The sequence below is a fragment of the Lissotriton vulgaris genome, chromosome 5 (genome assembly GCF_964263255.1).
Source record: "Lissotriton vulgaris chromosome 5, aLisVul1.2, whole genome shotgun sequence".
Taxonomy (NCBI): Eukaryota; Metazoa; Chordata; class Amphibia; order Caudata; family Salamandridae; genus Lissotriton; species Lissotriton vulgaris.
Window position 1 is genome coordinate 1,255,506,266 of NC_141693.1, and position 15,372 is coordinate 1,255,521,637.

Genomic DNA, 15,372 nt, shown 5'->3' on the forward strand with positions numbered 1-15,372 from the left:
ACCTAGACGACGACCATGACTGAGATTCAGATGTGTACCTGGAATGTCAGGGGCATGCATACACCGTCACGACGGTATCAGATATACTCATATTTAAAACACCACAAGATACATATTACGCTCTTGCAAGAAACGCACCAGAACAAAGCGGAAGTGCGTGCACTACACCGCAGATGGCGTGGGCAGTTATATGCAACGGAGTACTCCTCCTTCGCCCGCGGGACCCATCTGTGGATCCGACCTGGGACTCCATGGGTGGTCTCTAGCGCTCATATAGACCCTGATGGTAGATATGTGGTGGTCCAGGGCAGATAGGATGGACGGTAGGTGGTACTGGCCTCCCTATAGTCTCCGAACACTGATCAGGGCAGTTTCCTCACCCGACTGTCAGCGACACTGGCGACATGGCATGGTGTTCCATGGATCCTGGGGGGAGACTACAACTGCATCTTAGACACGACACTGGACCGCTCCTCCCCACCGCACGCTGGCACGTCGGCGCACGGCGCGATGAAAGCGCTGGTCAGCTGGGCCGCACAATGGGACTTGCACGACGCATGGCGGGCACATAACCCCAACACACGAATCTATTCCTATTACTCGGGCGCACATGATCTACATGTACGCTTAGACAGATACATGATATCCGCTGACCTCCTTCCCCTCGTCACTGACACACGATACATGGGCCGCACACACTCAGATCATAACCCACACGTCCTGACCATAGCTTGGGAGCGCCCGCACCCACCTATCCCTACATGGCGGCTGCAACCGGCCCTCTTGCTAGATGCGGCCTTCCGAGATTCCCTTATGACGCAAACCGCACAATATTTTGAAGATTATTCGGACACGGCGTCCTCTCCCAAGATCGAATGGGACGCCTTCAAAGTCGTGATTAGGGGACACTGCTTGGGCACAGAGGGACACATGCAGAGGCAGCTAGAGGGGGACTTAACTCGAATGGAAACCGACCGGCTCCGACGGGAACAAGACGCGATCGACGGTGCTAGCGACCCACTGACGGAAGCGCAAACGGAGCACGCGCGCCTCTTATACCGCCTTCGTAACCTTAATTTTGCGGCCCATTCCGCACGCACGCATCACCTCAGCGACAAACCAGGCAAATTGCTGGCCTGGCCGATCGCGCAAAAGGATCACGCAGCCCCGGTGTCGGCGATCCACACGGAAGAGAGGGGGCTACTCTACACTCAGTGCCGCATTCATGAAGCTTTTACGACCCACTATAGAGCCTTATATGGCTCCTGGCTCCAGGTCCCACCCCCTGACATAGCGGAGTATCTTTCTGCTTTACCAATGCCACGTCTGACTGCCGCGCAGCAAGACGACCTCTGTGCGTCGCTCACATCTGAGAAACTCCGCACGGCCATTTTCAACCTGTCCAACGGCAAATGTAAATGTAAATGTAAATGTAGTTGAGCTTATATAGCGCACAGCTACCCGCAGTGGGTGTCCCGGCGCTTGCTTAGGGAACCCGTCCTGATATTCCCCTGTGTGATAGCCCCAGCAGGTATCCACAAGGTGAAAGTCAGGCATCCCGCCGCGAGGGGCCGTTGTGGAGATTAAGCAAGCTATTGCCCAGAGTCGCAGAGTGTGAACCCGTGAGTCGAGAAGGCACCGGAGCGAGAATAATCAAGTCCGTGGAATTTTTAGCCCAAGACCTGCCGAGGCGGGGAATTGAACCCTGGTCCAGGACCGATCTCAGCTTCCGGGTCTGCCGCCTCTAACCCCTGAGCCACACTTCTCCACCCCAGACGGGCTATCAGCCGAATTTTATGAAGCCGGTTCGGAGATCCTCATCCCTGAGCTCTTGAAAATGTATTCTGCAACTGTGGAATATTCCTCCCTCCCTCCTACACTCAATGAGGCCAATCTTATTTCCATACTCAACCCTGGCAGGGATAGCACCCGCATGGGCTCTTATCGCCCCTTGGCCCTCCTGAATACAGATTACAAAATACTCGCCTCCACTCTAGCCCAGCGCCTGGCTCCACTGGTCGGTAGGTGGTACTGGCCTCGCTATAGTCTCCAAACACTGATCAGGGCAGTTTCCTCACCCGACTGTCAGCGACACTGGCGACATGGCATGGTGTTCCATGGATCCTGGGGGGAGACTACAACTGCATCTTAGACACGACACTGGACCGCTCCTCCCCACCGCACGCTGGCACGTCGGCGCACGGCGCGATAAAAGCGCTGGTCAGCTGGGCCGCACAATGGGACTTGCACGACGCATGGCGGGCACATAACCCCAACACACGAATCTAATCAAAATGGCTTTGTTCCAACACGCCATACCTCTTATAATATCCGCAGACTGTTCCGAATACAGGAATATGCCACTCGGCACTGGCCGAGAGCGGGATGCCTAGTACTGGACCTTAAGAAGGCATTTGACTCTGTGGAGTGGCCATATCTTAAGGCTGTGATGGAGAAATATGACCTGGGGGGCGGTTATGGAGACGTGGTGGACTTATTATACCAAAGACCCATGGTCCGAGTGCGCACCGGCAAGTTGCTGTCTGGTGCCGTCCAAGTGCGGAGGGGCACCAGACAGGGCTGCCCCCTGTCGCCCCTGCTGTTTTCCCTTGCGATAGAACCTCTAGCCACGATCCTGCGGATGCAGGGGGATGAGTGGGGAATACCGATGGCGGACGGTGTCCATGCGATCTCGCTTTATGCAGATGACCTGCTCCTCTATGTTCGGGATTTGACCAATATACCGAGATCTCTCACTGACATCTTCCGGACCTTCGAAGCTATGTCAGGGTTAAGAGTCACCTGGTCCAAGTCAGGAGCCTATCCCTTTGGCCCGGACACACCTGAGAGCGATATCCGACTTGGTGGAGAGAGACTGCAATGGTACCACACCACATTCCGGTATTTGGGGATCCACATATACCGGAATCCCTCAGACATACTGGATGGTAATTTGATGGGAGCGATTGCCTCCATCCGCGCGCAAGTGGCCCTTTGGAGAACTCTGCCCTTGAATGTGCCCAGCCGTGTGGCACTGACGAAAATGATTGTCTACCGCGACTATTATATTATTTTGCCAACATCCCGATTTACGTCCCTACCAAGGTATTTCGCGAACTGGAGGTCATGATTCTTGGCCTTATTTGGAACGCAGGCCGGCCCCGTGTAGCGCTAGCGAAGCTGTACATGCCCACTGAGTCGGGAGGTATGGCGGTCCCCAACATGCAACAGTACTACCTGGCGGCGCAACTGCAGTGGGTATCGGGCTAGTTGTGCGGTAAGAACTTAGGGGACACTGCCACGGATGCTAACGTCTGGACCCAAACACAGACGTGCTCTCTGTTCCATCCACTGACTCAGGCCCCCCGCCCTGCCCAACTGCACTTAGCAGTGGTGCGCAAATGCTTCCTAAGCTGCCTGAGACTCACGCAAGCGACGACGCCATACGCTCCGACACTCCCCCTGATGGGTACCCCCAGGGACACTGGGGTGTTGACCGAAGCAATCCTGGACAGTTGGACGCAGGCGGGTGTGGAGACGCTGGGAGACCTTTATGCGGAAGGTGCCCTGCTGCCCTTCGCGGACCTCGCTGCGGGCACGGGCCTGCCAGCTGGGCAATTCCTATTACATGCGTCCCTCTTACACACACTGACCACTGCCTGGGGTGACATATCTGAAGAACCACCAATGCACCTCTTCATGCAATATCTGCATGTCATGGGCAACGGCTCCCACATAGTGCGCTGGCTGGCGAAGGCCCTTCTGACCCATACACAGCAATCTACCCTGCCGCTGAGAGACAAGTGGGCGACGGATAGAGGGAGAGACTGGACCGACAAAGAATGGGCAATGGTGCTGGTTGGCCGACTAATGTCCCACGCAACCCCCGTTTCAAGGTCATACAATTTTACATACTACATCGCGCTTATTTATCACCCGACAAAATAAACAGATATTTTTTAGTCACCGATACAGCATGCCAGCGCTGCTCCCTGGTTGGGGAAGACTTCTTACATATGCTCTGGCTATGCCCCGGTATCCAGTCATACTGGGACGAGATCGTGGTGCTGCTAACGCTCTGCACTAACGAAAATGTGCTGCGCACGTGGGAAGCCTGCATCCTAGGCCTCTACAAACACACCAAACTGAATAAGGTACAGGACAGGTTTTGGGACCTGGGACTTATCACGGCCAAACGCCTACTCACTAAACGCTGGAAGGCCAGCGCACCCCCACATATCCAACACTGGTACACGCAATACTGTGCAGAAAGCACAGTATTGCACCGGGAGGAAACAGCAGGACTTAGGAAATTCCCCATTGCCCAGCTCTGGGATGACGTACTGAAGTCCTTACAGCAGGCAAGCTTGGACAGAGGGATCACCTGAGGTAGCCCACACCCGAACCAACTCACTGACATGAGACACTGAAAGGACTCTGGTACCAGTTGCCCCCCCCTTTTTCCTTCTACGATATGGCCCATGCCAAGCCTTTCATAACTGTAGAGTGATTGCGCCCCGTGCACGTGTATCGTGTCACACTTGTAGCCCCTTACGCTCAGAACCACTAGTGCTTCACTGCTCACCTAACTCAATCATGCAGTTTTACAACCCTTCCATCTCCCAGGCGACGGAACCCCGTCCCGCTCCTTGTGTGTGGCTGGCACGACTGTCCCACCCCAGAGACGCTGCATAAACGCCCTTGTGGTGGCCCCCTTTCGCGCCCCCGCTGCTCTCTCGCCTCGCCCTGACCTCATATTATCAGATCCTACCTATTGCTACAACTCCCCACCCTGTTCTCACACAGACAGACGCCTTATCCCTTAATAGCCCTTCTCCTCCCACCTCCCCCTGTCACTGTTCACGTTCCAGTTTATACGTTAGTTCTATTTTACAAAGCAGGACCTTTTTCATAGCTGGTTAGACATTGTGTACTATGCACATGTTATGTTGATAACTACATCTCCGCTGACACTTACTAATTCCTCTTCACTCACATGACGAGAGGTACGTTACACACAACTTGAGAGGTGTGACTAAGGAACACATTCTCCGATCAAACACCGATGGTCCTACGCTACGACTTCTATCTCTGACCACCATAGCAACATTACCACTGTTGGAGAACGGCACACATGTTGAGGTACCAGACGCGCTGGATACGGCTATGACGGTCACTTCCTGTTACCGCCACTAAATGCGACTACCCCTTTGCCCCGATACAGCACACCATTGCTCTAACTGCTTGTTATACCGCAGTATCACATGCGACTGACCTGTGCTTTTTATATTTCTGATCCCACTGTTTAATGTTGCCATGGATACTAACCATAGATGATCATGGACTGCTGATGGCATGTCCATGACACCGGAGATTCATTACCACATACAAAAACCTAAAAACCATAGGCCTGACTATTCCTCAAGCTACCCAAAGTATGATGTGTACATGTTTTATCCTACCACGCCGCCAGACCCCAGAGTTGTCGGCTACAACGGCTGTGTTATCCTACCAACTATACGTGCAACTTGCGCCTATTGCAGCCGGCCCAAAGAGGTTGTAGGCTATGTGCTGTGTTATATGCAACATGTGCAATAAAGGTCTTTAAAAATAAAAAAATAAATCATTGGTGTCGCAAGGAGGGCGCAGTGAAAAGTGACGCATCGCTGTTTTCATGCAGCGATGCGTCACTTTTCATAAATGAGGCCCCTGGATTTTTAATAACGTTCTACAAAAGATATTGAAAGCTATCTACCTATGTGTGCATCCATGCACAACTGGCTGCCATTGAAGAATTTTTAATATACTTTTTTAGGATCATTAAAAGATGGCTGCTAATGTGTATGCATTCGCATGCATTAGTGGCCTTCTTGGTATAGTTTACATAGCAACTTTACGAGATAGTGTTGACTTGCAGTGACTATGTAGGAAGTGGCTCACTACAAGTGGCAGCAAGGAAACAGTAGCAGTGTCTGAGTACTGACAAAGTGGAGAAAAAACTGTAAAACACATATGACTGCTCCGTGCAGCTTTGCAGAATCCACTCTGACCCTCTTTAAGAGCACTCTACATGCCAGGCACATCCAACTGTGCTTGGGCAGTATGCAGTGACTCACACAGAAGGGAACCGAAGGCAGACATGGGCTGACCCATACCCCATGCTATATGCTGTGGTAGATGGAAGAAAACTGTGAATGGCACTGCAAGAGACCAAAAGAAGAAAAAAATCAACTAAAAACTCTAGTATTTATATATTTATTGCCAGACCTAAAAAGTATGTCAAGCACATAGCAAAAAAAGTTTCTCCACAACGGTTTTCCTCAAGTTTGTTTTCCATCCAGATCATAAGTTCTAGGCACACACATGGTATAACTAATGTTTAGCGGCTCTTTTCTGAAAGTTTGACTGGGGATTGGAGAGGGAAGAGGGTCCCTGTAAAGCTGGGGAGGTGGACCCAAAGAAACAGCAGAACTAAAGGAGTTCTAAGATCACATACAAATGAATGAAGCAGTTTGTATCGAGTCAATTAGCCACAAAAAATAGTCCTACATCTCTTATGTACCAACATTTATGTATTCAAGTTAAAGGATATTTAAATATCATTATTTACAGTTCATGATTGGATATTCTTCATTACATTGTTCCATACATTTAACATAAATAAATTAAAGCAAACATTTGTACTGTAAAATTCAGTGACGGCATACGAACGAAAAGTGAAAGACCATTACCAATGTGAAAAAAGGTTGTGCCAAAGTATATAACGAAAAGCCTTGTGAAAGGCTAATATATTCTTAAAAATGTAAATGCCGCTTATTTCTGGCACATTTTTGCATGTGCTTGGGTTATAACCCCTGTCTGGGATTTTGGACAGTGGGAAACGTCTCATTAATAAATATTTGCGAGGTGCCCAAGCAACTACAATCAGACTTCAGGGGTGGGATTTTCGGGTTTCTTCTGGCCACCACTCCTTTCTTGCTGGATTTGGGGGCTACAGGTATTTGGTCTTCTACGTTTTGCTCCCAGGAGGATTAGAGTTCAATGTTTCAATCCCTGTAAGTTTTGGGATCTCCTTAGGATAAGTACAAGGTGTCTTGTGTCTTTTCCTTAGAGCATCTTCGATCCCATATCTTGTGGATAAACCTTAAGGCAGGAATTTCCTAATGCATCAGTGGATGAACACGTAGGCCCTCATTTATGAGAAATGATGCATCGCTGCGTGAAAGCAGGGATGCATCACTTCTCAGTGCGCACTCCTTGTGACATATTTGATGCGTCATATTTAATGTATGACGCATCATGCCGCAAGGAGTTACAGATACGTCAGTATTTCTGACGTATCTGTAGGAGCAAAAGTGACGCATTGCTGGAGTGTGTCAAAAAAGTGCCGCAACTCCAGCAATGTGTCCTTTCACATGGGACAAACCCCATGCGAAAGGGTCTGGGTCAGTCTAACGCCTGCCATGAGGCAGGCGCAAGATTTTGACGCAACGGCGTCCTAGAAGTGACGCAGTGAAATCTCATAGATTTCACTGCGTCACTTCTACGAGGCTTTTTGCGGGGGAACGCCCCCCCGACGCAGGTATAATAAAGCGCAGGGGTTTACAAAGTGACCATCTGCTTAGATGCGTCACTTTGTAAATGGAGCGCAACAGGAGGCATGTTTTACGCTGCCAATGGGTCACAAAAGTGACGAATCGGAAGCGCACAACTGACGCAAGGCCTCATAAATGAGGCCCGTAGATTTTTGGTGTGGGATATTTATTGGTATCTACTTAGGCAATACTGCACACCTGGGGCCTCATTTATGAAGCTGTGCGTCACTTTTTACGCCGCCGGTGCATCACTTTTTGTGACGCACCAGTGGCGTAAAAAATGCGCCTTGTTGCGCCATATTTACAATTGACGCATCTAGGTAGATGTGTCACTTTGTAAACCCCTGCGCCACATTATACCTGCGCCAGGTATAATGTATTCAAGGGGGGCGTATTGACGCAAGGAAGGGTCGCAGAAGTGACGCAGTGAAATCTATGTGATTTCACTGCGTCACTTTTAGGACGCCGTTGCGTCAAAATCTTGCGCCTGCCTCACAGCAGGCGTAAGACTGACGCAGGCCCTTTCACATGGGGCCTGCCCCATGTGAAAGGACGCATTGCTGGAGTTGCGTCACTTTTGTGACACACTCCAGCAATGCGTCACTTTTGCGCTTACAGATAAGTCAGAAATACTGACGTATCTGTAACTCCTTGCGACATGATGCGTCATACATTAAATATGACGCATCAGGAATGTTGCAAGGAGTGCGCACTGAGAAGTGACGCATCGCTGCTTTCAAGCAGCGATGCGTCATTTCTCATAAATGAGGCCCCATGTGTGCATGCGATGTTGGAAATGTAATCTATATCAAGCATTGTTGATGCATCTTGTTAGCAGCGTTCACAACTTATGCGGGTGTGCATAAGATTTATTTATGTTTGCAAACACAAGGAGAGATTAACGCCTTTTGTGATATACAACACGTTTTAGGCTATACATGAATACGTCTGGCTGTCCCACTGAATGGTATAGCAAGGGATTCTTCTTGAATGTTGGTGTTCCATTGATGGCTAGAAGCTGATGCAAAATGAGTATACCATTGGTTACTTGCACCATGAATCTCCAGCCTGGACTTCATAATTCTGTTAGTGGAAAGATGGATCAATCATATCCTTCATAGTTTCAAAAAGGGCATTCCATGATTGTATTCTCATTAATGTTATATGGATTTTACAACATTTTTATACTCTTTCTAAGCTCAACTGGTTCTCTCATTTTAATTTCTTTCCTTCTTTTTCAGTTTTTGTAATTACTCCTGCTTTATTTCACAATGCATTTTGTCAAACTATTAAGAAGCTTTATTTTTTCTCTAAGGACTAAACGGAAACAGTTTTACAATTGAAAACTTTAGAGCCTCCATTTCTTCAGACAATGATTGAATGGATTTGCTTTTATCATCAAATTTTGAAACATATCAAAACGGATTTGAACAAAAGTAATATTTCTCCAAAGAGCTCGGGATGTAAACTTGATAAATCGATTTTATCCCAATACACACTTATTCTCTTATACTATTTTACTAAATGAGTAAAAAAAAAAATTCTTGTATGCATTTTTATTGGCATTTAAATATGACAAGTTTATCATTTCAAGTTATCCTTTGCATATTTAACAAATAAAAAATGTTAAAACCCACAACAATCCCCCACTGACCCTCCCCAACGTGCTACACTCGAGTGCACCATGGGATTATGGAGAGCATAAGAAAAGAGAATGGTCCAAAGTAAAAGTAGAGACAGGATTACAGCCCCTCAGAATCGTAGACAATATACACACTTATTTAGTACACTGGCAACCAATCACCTGAACCACCCATACCCAAAACATTCTCTGCTCATGGGGGCAGAGCATCCGGGTGCTCAAGCGTCCCAGTCAGCATTTTGTCCATTTGGGACCAGCACATATGGCACTCCTCCACCATTGCCCATTCAGTCATGTCTCGTAACCAGTCAGACACCTTGGGAAGAATATGAGACAACTACCTGATAGCTATCCGACATTTTGAGAGAACTAAACCCAGAAGGATAAACATCTACAAAGCTTTTCTTCTTACGAACCGGTTACATTCTCAACAGGTCTGACCTACATCCCTGGGAACATGACCTAATTTCAGTAGTCCAATACAGTTTGCCTGAAGTTATCGAAGTCTGGACACCCCCAAAGCATTTGTAGAAAATCAGCTCCTTGTCTGGCACAGCAGGGACAGGGTAAATTGCATGTGTCATAGTCGGGGTGAGATACACCTGGTGGACGGCATTGTATTGAAGCAGCTTGAACCTTGTATTAGTAGACTTTCCTTTCACCACTTTGTGAATTCTCTTCCATTCTTTATAAGTCTCTCAAAGGTAAATCCTCCTGAGGCGTCCTATAAATATGCAAGATCAGTATACGGCCCCAGCCATATTCAGTAATATTCCCAAATTAAGTGATTTCTTAATTTGGTTCCGGCCAAGTAGGTCTTTCCGCCTGACGATCAGAAGCTGCAAGAGACGGACTCTTGCTGTCTTGGAAACGCCGGTGCCCATGAAGCGGTAGTGCCGCAAATAAAGCGTTTTTCTGAATACAGAAAATCGCACAATTTTACACAGGTTCACAATTTGTGAACTCCAACTTGGACTAGGGCAGGACGCACCTTAGTGTGTGCGGACCACCCAGTTCAATAACACGGTCCTGACGAAAACCAATGAATACATACAATGGTTGAAACATGTAGACCTTTTTAATCAATAGCACTGTAAATACCACACCTCACATAGCACACTTCGCTATTTTTAATAAAAACACTTCTTTTTGACACCGAAGTCTACCTAACTAGGCATAGGTGCCACACAGTTTTTAATAAGGGTTCAGGCACTCAAGAATAAAATACTTGCAGTGAGTAGTTCTGGCCCTCTTTTAATTCACTTTTTTGATCGTATGCACATATAAAAGAAAATAGTAACCAGCTCCACTGTAGTCAGGTGTCGTAGCACACCCTATAGTCACTCGGACTATGGGGTGGGACCCCGATGATGAAGCATGTCACCAACCAGGTTGGTGAGTGAGGGGTCTTCTATAAGGATATGCGTTATCCTCAAACAGGTTGGGGCAGATTGTGCTGACTAGAGCACGTCAGCCTAGGTCCTGAGAATTTTTTCTCCGCCTTCGAGGGGTTACTCCTCTGCCCTCAATTTCCGTCTCAACTGTGCAATGCAATCCCCCAGGTGTGGGTTTGTTGCAAAAACGTCTCAATAGGAGCATATCCTGTGTCTTTTGGTGGGTTGCGCCAGACTTCTCACATTTCATGTAATGAACTTCCAGGAAAAGTTCATCCCTCCGAATAAAGTTGCACGCCCATGTCCCATCAGCAGGCGCACACCACATGCACTCTCTCACACTCAAACAATGTACCACGTGTCTGGACTGCATTGTGGAGCAGCCACAAACCCATCGCAGACCCAACATCCCTCAACAAGAAAACCCATAGAACCCCCCTCCCCCCCCCGCAGGTAGTGAGCCCAAAAACCTCTGACCCAGAACGTCTAAACCAATACGAAGCAACCATTGCCACATCCTCTCCACAGAGGCCGAAGCTTCAACATATTCAACTGCATATAGCTGAGGACCTAGCATCACACCAGGGCAGCAAAGCAGGAGGGACTCGAACCACCCCAGAGGGACCATAGCCTGCCTGCAATAATCAAGGGGACCACAGAAATAAGCAAAGAGGTTAAATTAATCACGCAACAAACCCATCAGCCCCTTAATTCAGCAATAACAATTAGAAGTAAAAAGAACAGTCCCCAACACAGTCAACTTTAAGTAAAACATGAAGGAGCTGTTAAGAAAGAGGTACATTAATGCACATGAAAACTGAAGAAACCAGGAACAATAGGACCATGATTTGCAGTACACACATGAGCCAAAATCCGTACTGTCGCTCAGATAACCATGGCTCCCTCATGGGTTCTGAACAATTCACAGGTATCCGACACATAGTTGGAATCCTCCAACGTGCCACCAGGGCGGAGCAGGATCTTCCCAGTTTATCAGGCCCCACTGCAAACTACTAAATTCACAGAGGGCCTGCATGTACATGCCGAACAGTGTCTAGCCCCACTGCCCCCCTGTCACACGATTTAAAGGCGGCTTCTGTCGCATACCACCACATCAACATCCTGCGCATGCTACGGAAGATCTTCCGGTGGATCCCCACCGAGACCAGGAAGACGGTCACCCAGGCCCTCGTCACCAGCCGACTGGACTACGGCAACGCCCTCTACACCGGAACCACCGCCAAGCTCCAGAAGAGACTCCAGCGGATCCAGAGTGCCTCAGCCAGAATCATCCTCGACATCCCCCGACGCAGCCACATCTCCGGACATCTGAGAGACCTGCACTGGCTCCCCGTCAACAAGAGAATCACCTTCCGTCTCCTCACCCACGCACACAAAGCCCTACACAACCAAGGCCCGAGCTACCTCAACAACCGCCTCAACTTCTACGCTCCCAAACGCCACCTCCGATCGACCAACCACGCCCTCGCCGCCGTCCCCCGCATCCGAAGAGCGAGAACAGGAGGAAGGTCCTTCTCCTACCTGGCCGCCAAGACCTGGAACACCCTCCCGACCGACCTTCGCCTGACCCAAGACCGCCTCTCCTTCAGGAAGAAGCTCAAGACCTGGCTGTTCGAGCAGTAGCACCCCCCCCCCAAGCGCCTTGGTACCCTCCGGGTGAGTAGTGCTCTCTATAAATGCCTTGATTGATTGATTGATTGATTGACCACCCAGCCAGCCATTAACCTCCTCAGGTGTGACAAAAATGAAGACCTTGCCCTCATATTGCTCTTGCAATTTGGCAGGAAACATAAGGCTGTAACAGACATCCAGCTCCCGCAGGCTCATTTTAGTGGGCAAAAAGTCTCTATGGAGTTCCTGCACCTTGCAGGTGTAGTCATTATGTTCCTGCCTTCACACTGGGGTCCCCCATGAACACGGATATGTTGCAAAAGTGCATTTTGAAAGTTAAACAGCTGGGCAATAATTACATACAGTGGCACCCCTGGTCTAGGTAAGGGCACCAATGCATGGTTGGTACTCTCATTGCAAAGAACTTAGGGGGCAGATTTTCAAGCCCCTTGCAACACATTTGTGCTGGTGTTGCGTCATTTTTGTGTTGCAGTGGCGGCGTAAACAATGCAGCCAATTTACAATGTGATGTATCTTAGGAGATGTGCCACATTGTAAAGCCCTGCATCACATTATACCTCGATCAGGTATAATATATGCAGGGTGGGCATTCTCACGCGGAAAGCCTCATAGAAGTGATGCCGTGAAATCTATAAGATTTCACTGTACCACGTTTAGGATGCCACAGAGTCAAAACCTTCAGCTTGCTTGAAGCAAGTGTAAGGAGTGACACAGTACAATAAGCATAGGCCTCCCCATGCATTGCTGGAGTTGTGTTGTGCTGACGTCACGACTCCAGCAATGCATGACTTTTGAGCCAAAAGACGCGTCAGAATTTCTGACGCATCTGTCAATCCTTGTGCCATGGTGCGCTATATTGTAAATACGGCACATCCATAGTGGCGTGGGGGTATTGCAGGTTGGCACATGGAAACTGATGCATCTTTATAGTTGCGTACGTTTCTTTTAACTCTGCACTTTAGAGAGTATCCATGGTTTCAAAGAAGTCGGGATCAATTCCTCAAAGAAAAACTGCACCGACTGACCCTTGGCTCATTTGGGGAAGCTCACAAAATGGAAGTTCTTCCTTCTAGATCGTCCTTCCGCATCCTCAATACTAACCTCTATTCATACTGAGAACGAGCTGAGTGCGTCCACAGTCTTTTTTTAGAGCTGCCACCTCCTACTGGAGCTTTGTTACTTGCTCTTCAGTCATGGAAATGCATTCCAAGATGTTCTGAAAGTTTGCATGCAGCAGGCCTATCTACACAACCACTGTATTGGCTTTCACTAGCATGGCCTCATCGGAGCTCTTTATTTCTGCCAATATGTCAGCCATTGAAGTGGTCTCCAACTGCACAGGGGGCCCCTGTTTGGCATGTTCCCCCACTGAACTCTCAGGTGGCAGAGGGAGGGCATAATTGTCTATTGTAGCAGGCTGTACGTGCTTTACTGGCTTGTCTTTTACCTATGTGGTCCTTCAACAATGGCGTAACTAGATAGCGTCTCCAAGCTCAGGCACTCGTCACAGGCTGAGGCCCACTCCAAAGGTCATTAGGCACAGGTTCGTCTCCAGTGACCTCCAGGAGCTCAGTCAGGCAGAGCCAGCAGACCAGGTCTTAATACTCAAATACAGGGGCTGTAGGGCCCGCCCCTCCCACAGGTGATCACAACTGTTAGAAACGGGATCCCGGGCTGGCCAGGGCTCACGCCAAAGTCAGTCAGAGACCACTACTCCTAAGTCAGGCCAAGGGAGTTACACGCCAAGATAACCCCTGCTCACCCTCTAGGTAACGTGGCGCGAGCAGCACGGCTAAACTTGGAGGCGGTATGAGTTAAGTATTTGAGCACGCACCCCAGCAACAACACCCAAGGACCACCACAAAGGAAACTCCACACAAGGTTATATAAAAAAATAGCCTTTGTATTATAAAAAAAAACACATTAGATAACACACAAACTTTACAATGTGCCAGACGCACGGGCAGAATTTACAAGGGATTATGTACAGGACAGGGACACATGGACCACTGTCAGGGGTAGGCACTTGTTAGAAATAATACTTGTAGGCATACATTTAGCACAAAAAACATATAATGACTAGCACCAAAATAGTACATGTAGCACACAACCAGTAATCACTGGTAAAGAGTAAATACCTCCTACGCAACCCCAAAACATTGTAGGAAAATCACGCAGGGAACTAGGACCTTATCATCAGGACCTAAGGAAGGAAAACAATCACCTAAGCAGGTCACTCTTAGCAAAGGGAAGGAAAACCTAAACATAAAACATAAAACCCTGGGACATAAACAATTGCACATGAGGCATTAAACACATTCAGAGGTGCAGGTTAGAACATTTGCGCAAGAATCACATACATCAGGAAATTACAATGCGCAGGGTGCATGTAGCACAACACTAGAACTGGTCCCTCAGGCCAACTGGCCTCGTAAGGGGCTGAATGCCCTGAGTCTCAATGTCAGGGGGTCTGCGCAGGCAGCACAAACCACAAAGCCTAAACGTAGCAACTGTCCACTAAGTGCTGGACAGTTGTGAATAATGCTGGGCACACGTTGGAGCCTCGTGGGCTCAAGAACACAGGTGACTGGCACCTAAGAGCTTCAGCGCTCTAAAATAATGAAATGCCCCCAGAGCCTCTCTCAGGGCTCTAAATCAATGTGGGCGATGAGCCTCGCTGGGCTCGCAGAATGAATCTGGCTGTGAGCCTCTCTGGCCTCGAAGAACAACTATGGGGCCCGGGAGCCTCTCAGGCTTGGAAATCGACAGGCTGCCTGAGCCTCGCAAGGCTCGCAAAACAGAAATGCCCCAGGATCGTTGGAGTCCCTCACGGGGGACTCGGGAATCAAGCAATGCCCCCAGGAGCCTCTCTGCTCCCAGCACCAAAAATGCGGGTCGTTGGAGTCCCTCACGGGGGACTCAGAAACAGATAATGCCCCAAGTGCCTCAGGCGGCTCTACTCACTTGGGCCGCTCTCAGGCCCGGCCCGCACACGGAAGGGGAGGGGCGGGCACCGACAATGTGCCCCGATGCCCTCCTCCCTTCCCTCGCTCTCCCTCGACCCACTGCACACTCACCGGCGGTCTGG